The sequence below is a fragment of the Furipterus horrens genome, unplaced genomic scaffold, assembly GCF_987537825.1.
Source record: "Furipterus horrens unplaced genomic scaffold, mFurHor1.1.pri manual_scaffold_7, whole genome shotgun sequence".
Taxonomy (NCBI): domain Eukaryota; kingdom Metazoa; phylum Chordata; class Mammalia; order Chiroptera; family Furipteridae; genus Furipterus; species Furipterus horrens.
Window position 1 is genome coordinate 11,753,053 of NW_028327177.1, and position 9,263 is coordinate 11,762,315.

Consider the following 9,263-nt stretch of genomic DNA (forward strand, 5'->3'; position numbering starts at 1 on the left):
GTTCTCAGACCGGCATTCAATCCACTGAGCCACACCATCCAGGGCTGAAGAATGCATCTCATGCAACTTAATACAAATTCTGTTTAGTACAGTAATTTACACATTTAAAATTTTTAGCCTTGTCTGAAACAGATTTATGAAAAATAAATAAATTTATTTTATTTACCTTAATTTAATCCATTATTTTAAAAATTAAATGATCAGAACAAAGGTAAATACTAACTTATAAAGACAAAAATAGCAAAAAATATTTTCTGATTTAGGAAGTATACCCTGTATATGGAAGATTTGGGGGGATATAAGAAGGGGAACTCCATTAAGCTTTATTTCATTCTAAATTGCTTTCAACTTTCTTCTGTCCCTGAAGTCTAGGCTATGTTCTTTTCAAGGGCATTTTCTTTCAGAGTTGAATAACAACTTCATTATCATTTTCATGTTTCTGTTTTCATGCTGAAAACATCTTAGTTTCCTAATCAAACTTCAAGGGTCTAGTGGCTCAAAAATTATTTCTTTTGCTTCATGGAAAGGTTTCAACTCCAGGTAAAACCCTTACCCTGGGCTTGATAGATACACACTAATTCTAGAGAAAGATAAATTGCCCCAGGCAATCTGTCAAATACATTGACTACTTACCAAATGGAATACAGTACGAAGAATTTAGATTTCAGAGTCAGAATTCCTGAATTAGAATACTGCTATGTTACTCCCTTATTCTTTTCTGATTACTATAACAATTCCACAGAGGAGTAGCTCATAAAGAACAGAAATTTATTTCTCACCATTCTGAAGGCTGGAAGACCAAGATCGGAGTACTAGCATGGTAAGGTTCTGGTAAAAGCCCTCTTCCCTGTCACCTACTGATGACTTCCTGTTATGTCCTCACAGGGCCTCTCTGAGGTCTCTTTTTAGAAGATCACTGATTGTCTCCCAAAGGTCCCAACCCCTAATAACATCACCTGGGGCATGAGGTTATCAACATATGAGTTTGGGGGTAACACAAACCTTCAGGCTATAACCGTTACTTAGAACATTGCATAGTACAGGAGAAATATTCAATAAATATTGTTTATTATTATGGCTTTTCTTTTTTTAATTAATTAATTAATTTTTCTATTATAGTTGTCTCACTTTTCCCCCCATTCTCCCCCCCACCACGCCCACTCCTTCTCCCACAGTCCAACCGACCCCATTACCCCATTGTTCATGTCCCTGGGCCATTTATACTAGTTCTTTGACTAAACCTTTCCCCTTCTTTCCCCCTTCTCCCCTCCCCCCACCCGCCTCCCCCCTGTTCACTGCCAGTCTGCTCCTTATTTACATGCCTCTGGTTCTATTTTGCTCATTTGCATTGTTGATTAGTTTCCTGTATTAAGTGATATCGTATGGTATTTGTCTTTAATTGCCTGGCTTATTTTGCTAAGCATAATATTCTCTAGTTCCATCCATGTTGTCACAAATGGCAGGAGTTCCTTCTTTCTCTCTGCTGCATAATATTCCATTGTGTAGATGTACCACAGTTTTTTGATCCACTCATCTACAGATGGGCACTTAGGCTGTTTCCAGCACTTGGCTATTGTAAACAGCGCTGCTATGAACATAGGGGTGCATAGGTTCTTTTGAATTGGGGTTTCAGGATTCTTCAGGTATAATCCTAGGAGTGGAATCACTGGTTCAAAAGGCAGTTCCATTTTTGGTTTTTTGAGGAAATTCCATACTGTTTTCCACAGTGGCTGCCCAGTCTGCATTCCCACCAAGAGTGCACTCAGGTTCCCTTTTCTCCACATCCTCGCCAGCACTTGTTGTTTGTTGATTTGTGGATGATGGCCATTCTGACTGGTGTAAAGTGGTATCTCATTGTGGTTTTTATTTCCATCTCTATGATGACTAGTCATGTTGAGCATTCTTTCATATGCCTTTGGACCCTCTGTATATCCTCCTTGGAGAATTGTTTGTTCAGGTCCTTTGACCATTTTTTTGATTGGATTGTCTTATCTTCTTGGTGTTGTCTTATAAGTTCTTTATGTATTTTGGAGATTAATCCCATGTCTGAGTTATCATTGGCAAATATGTTTTCCCATATGGTTTGTTCCCTTTTCATCTTGCTGACATTTTCTTTTGCTGAGCAGAAACTCTTTAGTTTGATGTAGTCCCATTTGTTTATTCTTTCCTTTATTTCCTTTGCTCTAGGAGATATATCAGTGAAAATATTGCTACGTGGGATATCTGAGATTTTCCCTGCCTGTGTTTTCCTCTAGGACTTTTATGGTGTCACAGCTTATATTTAAGTCTCTTATCCATCTGGAGTTTATTCTGGTGTAGGGTGTAAGTTGGTAGTCTAGTTTCATTTTTTGCATGTCCCTGTCCAGTTCTCCCAGTACCATTTGTTGAAGAGGCTATTTTCACTCTATTTTATGTTCCTTCTTCCTTTGTCAAATCTTTGTTGTCCATATAGACCCGGGTTTATTTCAGGGCACTCTATTCTGTTCTATTATGGCTTTTTTTTAGTATCAATCATTATTAAATGTCTGTATCTTTTTTTCAACCAGATATTTTGATAAATTACCTGGGTCCACAAGGAATACATAGGATTTCCACAATGGAAAATGGATTGTTTTGAGGAGGGGGAGGTGTTAAATAAAAGAAAAGAGAAACAACAAACATCAGTAGAAAATAACAACAGATCCATTGAGACTGGAACATAAAACACAGTTGATAAGTGTTGGAAAAGAAACTGGAAACATTTTTCCCCTAACTTAAATTGGTGGCCCTCTATGCATGCTCAGGGAAGCCTTCATTTTTCCTTCAATGCGTTATAAATATGCTGCAGTGACCTCAGGCTTGGAAGAGCAAATGAACCAGTTTCAATTCCTGGTCTTGCTGCTTACTTTTGTGTAATTTGGGGAATCAAACCACTTAACCTTTGTGAGTCTCATTTTTTAACAGATAAAATAGGAAATGCACCACTATGCATAGGCATTATAGTGATGAAAATAATAAAAATTTTAATAACAATAATTACTGACTTTGAAAGAATGCCAGGCATTGCGCTAACATCCTTGCATCCATATTTTATTTAGCTTCCTGCTCCTCCCAACTTATCCAGGATAATGACACTAGAACTACATGTGGATTCAGGGTCTAGAAACAGGCTGCCAAGAAAAGTTATTAATTATAAGAAAGAAGATGGGTTTCTTTGAGTTTTTATATACAGAAGGTGGGACTGGAAACAAATTTTAACTAGATTTCTGAAGATACAGAATTCCATTTTACATCTAAATAATGATAATTTTATCCTACATTCCTCATGGCACTGCTATTGGGATTTAAAAAATAATTATAGAGTAGAAGACTCCTTATCTTAAACTCATAGTAAGTCAATTAATCAAAAAATCAGATAAAGAGAAGAACAATAAGAAAGATATGTAAATATTTAATCTCAGTTACAATTTTTAAAAAGCACATTTATGGACTAAAATTTTCAGGTAAGACCAAGAAATTTTTTTGAGTGATATTTCATTGATTTGAAATCTGCATCATCTCTCTTATGAAAACCGTACCGACAATGGATCTGTGATATTTCCATGTTTGCTTTCCTTAAGTTGTAGTAGAATCTGTGAAAGGATACTTGCAAAGCAACCTGGGTGCAGAGACATTATACATTTTTATAGTTTTTTCTCTACTTTTTTTTTTTTTACAGTTGTCTTATCCATCTATATCCTACAACATTTTTTTTAAAGATTTTTAAATTTATTTTTAGAGAGAGGGGAAGGGAGAGAGAAAGAGATGAAGAGAAACATCAGTCTGTGGTTGCCTCACATGCACCCCCCAACCGGACAACCAGCCCACAACCCAGGCATGTGCCCTGACTGGGAATCAAACTGGCGACCCTCTGGTTCACAGGCCAGCACTCAATCCACTGAGCCACACCAGCCAGGGCTATCCTGCAGCTTTTTTAATGGTATAGAGAGATCCTTCATATTTTGAAAAATATAGAGCTTATTTTTCTTAGAAACAACTTTCTTTTTTCAAGCTCATATTAAATTGGTTTTCTTGATAAGTGATTAAATTACATAATGACTATGAAGTGTAACTGGCACAAAGGATTTGGGAACCACCATGCTTGACACTTTGTCAGCATTCAGCTCATTTGATGAGAATAGGGTGTGTGGTCACATAGAGAAAAGCCTGCTGTGGGTTTAGCCAGTGTGATTAATACAAGGAATGAATAGTATCGTTTAATCTGGCAGCTCTGTTAAGGGAAGATTACTTAGCAAGTCTACACTACTTTTGGTTAAAGTATATGGCAAACTCATAATAATTTGAGAGAAGATACTACATTTCCTTAGATCATTCTTCTATGACATAAATACTCTTCAACATATTGAATTTTACACAAAGAAGAAAATTCCCAGCCATATAAAAAAAAAATCACTTAGGTCATAACAGCAAACATGAAAGAAGCAGCCGTTAAGGTAAAGGTCCTCTCGAAAACATTCTTTATATTCATCTTGCCTTATTCACATTATTTGTGTTTCAACGGTGGCATAATGTGGCCAATCAGAAAGATTGTTTGTTTTCTGTATGCCTGGCCCCTTTTCATTTTAAATCTCTATTTGTAATGTTGCTCAAAGCTATGCGAAAACAAACAAGCATTATTTTTTTAAAAGAGGATTTTTCTCCATAGTATTCCAAGGCCTGAAAAAGTGTTCCCAAGTGAGTCTTTGCGGTTCCCCTGCCGTTAATCAGAGCTTAAGGTTTTTTGCACACAGGTCTAAGAGGGAAATAGCAGGGTTACCACCAAACCCAGACATGTGCCAATCACCAAATCTGTTGTGTATTTATACACATTTACAATTCATTCCAGCAAATTCTGAAAACTTTTTATTTTCAGCAATAGAGATCACACTCATTCTTCAGGTTGAGGAACAGTCAAATGTGAAGATAGATTGTTCTTTTCTAGCAATAATGAATTTATGGAAGTACAGGGTACAAAATGTCTTAGTCTCTCCAAAAGTAGCAGAGTGAAATAACCCTAAAACGCAATATAAATATAGGTTATTATTCCCCCAAGAAATCGTGATTTCCAGTGTCTTCTTGCCTTCCATGTAGAATCTGTTCATCACATTGACATTCAAATACATTGTTAAAACTATAATTTATAGACAAAGAATTTGAGTAAGAAGTCAGAATTCTCTAAAATTACTGTAGGCTGTATATCCAAGCCTTTTGTCTTGGATGAATAAACTCTATTCATCCAGCTTTTGCAGAATTGACCGACTTGTTCGTCAATCACAGTTGTGTACAAGAACTGGCATTATTTCTTTGACTTGAGCATAATGAGAAAAGCCATTATTCCTGCCACATTCATGTCCATGAGCATGCCCACTGGTCCTTAACTATGCCTTTGCATTTACCAGGATGAAAAAGAAAGCAAAATAATGTATATCAAGTACCAACCAAGTGGTAGGCACCAGGCTAAGCTTTTTATATATAAAGTGTCCTTTCTAGAATAAAACACTTATTTCCAAGAGGTAATTAGGTAGAGAATTTGAACAATATGTACTTTAGAAATTAACTAATCAATACTCACAATGAGAAGAAAATAAATATTTAATTAGTTTGACACAGCAACGAAGGTTTGATTTTCAAAGCTCTCTGTGGACAGTAACTTTAGAGTGGCATAGGGGGGAAGTAAGAATAATTACCCAGTAAAATAGAGATTTTTCAGCATGAACAGACCAAATAATATATAAGAAAAATTTCAGTGTCCCTGCTCCTTCTAGTACTTTGTCATTAGAGTTGTTATCTTCATATTCTGATTATGGTGTCAAATGAAAAATCAACTAAAAGTCTAAGAATTCAATAATAAAGCCACTTAACATTTGTGCATTTTACAGCTCTGGTTTCAAGGTAATGTCACTATAAATACTGCTAGGAATTCCTAAAATAAATCATAAAGGAAGATCTAATAGTTAACTCTAGTAGCTACATTCAACCAACCAGGCAAAAACAAATAAAATACAAAACAAACCAGTACACCCAACTCTGCTTGATTAGGAGATTAATATAATTTAAAATGGAAACAACCCCAAGGTTCCCCAAGGAGTATGGATAAATGGATTGCACTACTCAGCAATGAAAAAATATACACACAAAATGTGAATTTCAAAAACATTATGTTGAGTAAGAGAAGTCAGACATCAAGTGCACCATGTATGAACTTATTCATGCAAAGTTTAAGAACAGGTAGAAATAAACTGTAATGATAGAAATGAGAAGAGCGTTGTCTTCTGGTGGGGTGAGACCTAACAGAAAAGGGCATGAAGGAACTTCCGAAGGTGAGGGAAAGTTTCTACATTTTTCTTTTAATTTGTTTTCACTGTGTATCAAAACATTGCAAAGCCTAGGAGCTTAAAGCAACACTCACTTTATTGGCTCATGATTTTGTTTGTCACCAGGGTAGTGTTTCTTATCTGACGAGCCCAGCTGATCTCATGCATCTTTCATACATACTTCTGTATCGTGTGAGTGATCTAGAAGAGCTTCTCTCGCATGTGTGGTTGGCTGTTGGCAGGCTTTGAGCTTGATTACTCTGCTTGTCCTTCAGATGTACTTCCATCTTCCAGAAGGCCAGCTCAGACTCCCTCACGTGGTTGTCTCAGGATTCAAGAATTTGTGGCCATTTTCTAATCTTTTCCAACGTTAATGGTAATGTTATTTACATAGGTGCATATACGTTGTCCAAATGTATACTCAAAACCAGCGTGTTTCTCTGTATGTAAGCTATATCTTAAAGTAAAACTACCAGAAAGGAAAAAGTATATGAATGCTCTTGTGGTGAAAGCATCAATATATGATAATATATGGCATATTAATTACCATGATTTTTGTAGTTAGAAATATATTTAAACAATGAAGAGGATTTGTTGTTTTTTATATGAAAAGATCAGTTGTAGCTGCAGGTGTTGTTAGATCAAGGCTCCAGCTCTGAGGTTCTGCAATGACCTCTTCTTTGCTACCCTTCAAGACTACAAGAATAGACTTCATTTTCAGATTGGCACTTTTCACTATAGAAAAATGGCTATTGCCATCATAGGCCTTACATCTGGATGTTTTCAAGAAAAGGTTTCAAATTCTCTATCATTAACCAGTAAATAAAAGTCAAGGGTTTCACGATGATTGGACCAACTTAGATGGAAAGCCTAGACATCCCTGAAATAAGCCTGGTTACATTCTCATCTCTGATCTAATCACTGAGACTGGGAGGAGTGGACATGATTAAGGCCACGTCAACCAGGACCCAGGCCTGAAGGCAGGAGCAGATATATCATGTCCTGACCTCAGGGTACCTACAGAGTGTACAGGAGGTGGAGTAGGTGCTGTGGAGACAGTCAAATCACACAAAGCAGAGGAATCTGGGAGAAAACGATAAAAAAGAAAACATAATCTAAGTTGAGTAACCAAGAAAGAAAAGAAAACAATGAAAAGGAAGAATTTTCTGAAGTTGGGAACAATTCTCAACCAGAAAGTACTGATGAATGTACTTTGCTTTTAGTTCCAAGTAAAAGAATTTAATAGGGAAACTATAAAAGACTGACATGGCATGAGCAGTTATTTTTATTTGTCTACGTTGACACATAACATACAATCCCTGGTTGAGGCCGTGTCCGCCCCACTGCACCTGCTCCACACCTGTTGGTTTCACTGTTGCTAGAGATTTGTTTTGAGAGAAGCATCTGGACTTCAAACTAAAGACACTTAGGGACACTAACCTGGTTTATACTCAACCTGTAGATTTTATTACTGCACAATATTTCACACAGACTAACGCTGTGAGGGAATGATCCAGGGACCTGGAAAGCTAGGATATGACTCTGGAAATCTGCCTAGGGGACAGGCAATGTCCTCCCCCAAAATATTTATTTTGATCTTGTGGCTCATTGTAAAAGAAAATATAAGAGGCAGGGAGTGCTTTTTGACATTCCCACATTGTCTGGTATATGCAGGTCTGAACTTCTACCAGTCACAAATCATGGGTTTTGCTTAACATTCTCCCCCTGAGAACTGCAAGTGACTACGGAAGAAGAACTATGCTAAGCTTTAGCAGTCACTTATCCTTCAATGTCAATGAGTTTAAGGGTTCTGAGTAAGTGAGACGGGAGAAGGAGAGGAAGGAGAGAATATGAGGACAATGAGAAATCATGAGTGGTTTCAGGCAAGAAGAATCAACAAGTAGGGAAATTCTTTCTGTTTTTCTTTTGTAAGAGTTTGTATTAAGATCTTTATAGACCAACATGCAGACTATAGATCCAGCTGCAAAGGAGCGCTTGTTATGCTGTGCTTACTAGCTGGTGCGTGACAGGCGGCTTCCACTTTCTACCCCCTGTTCCGAGAAGGGGCTGGTGGGCAGGATCTCATTTCTGGGTTCCCCAATGCTCCCATGGTCAGGGAGAGGCTTCTTAGGGCCAATCTTACCACTTGGCTCCCAAGAAAGCATATCTTCTCTTTGAGGTCCAGCACGCCCAGCCTGAGCGGCACATGGCGCGCGGTGGTATCAATGTGGTAGTTCACAGGGTCCCCACTGTGGATCATCAGACCATTGACAAACTTCATGGATTTAACCCTCTGTCCTCAAGGTTTCCCAGACACTGTGACTCCCAGCCTTTGGCCTCACTCTCCATGATGAACCTCAGCATGCTATAGCGGGCCCCCGGCAGAGCAAGGCCACCTAAGCATTTGTAAAGCAGAGACTCTGCCTGGGCAATGCCATGCAGACCGCTCGGCAGTGTAGACCTTTGCAGCATAAAGCTCTGCACTGCCCTTAGGGAAGCCCAACGTCTTCTGAACCACATTGGTCAGTTCCTGTATCCGTCAGCCTTCTCACCAAGAACATTCTGCATCCTGGTGGCTATGAATTCTTTCCTGGTTGGAGTAACTTCAGAGGAGCAACCTTCAGCCATTTCCTGAGCGAGAAACTTGTTCAGTTCTGTTCAGCTTTGAAGGTGCTATCAGCAACAAACCCCTGTCCTTGGCTATTTGCGCCACCATTTTGCCCCTAAGGGGAAAAACTTGAAAGTAAAACCATGGTAGCCAAGGTAAACAACATCTACTTTAAAATGTGTGCCGTCTACACCTGGGCCTTATCTCAGCATTTTTAAAAAAATAATTTATTTATTTATTTGTTTGTTTATTTTATTTCTTTAGAGAGAGGGGAAAGGAGAAAGAGAGGGAAACATCACTGTGTGGTTGCCTCTCACTTGCAC

The 9,263-nt window shown here is 38.0% G+C and overlaps 1 pseudogene; it reads right to left on the minus strand.

The window, feature by feature from the left end:
- Positions 1 to 9,048, minus strand: part of LOC150004039 (small ribosomal subunit protein uS3 pseudogene) — a 33,811-nt pseudogene extending 24,763 nt beyond the window's left edge.
- Positions 9,049 to 9,263: the final 215 nt, after the last annotated feature.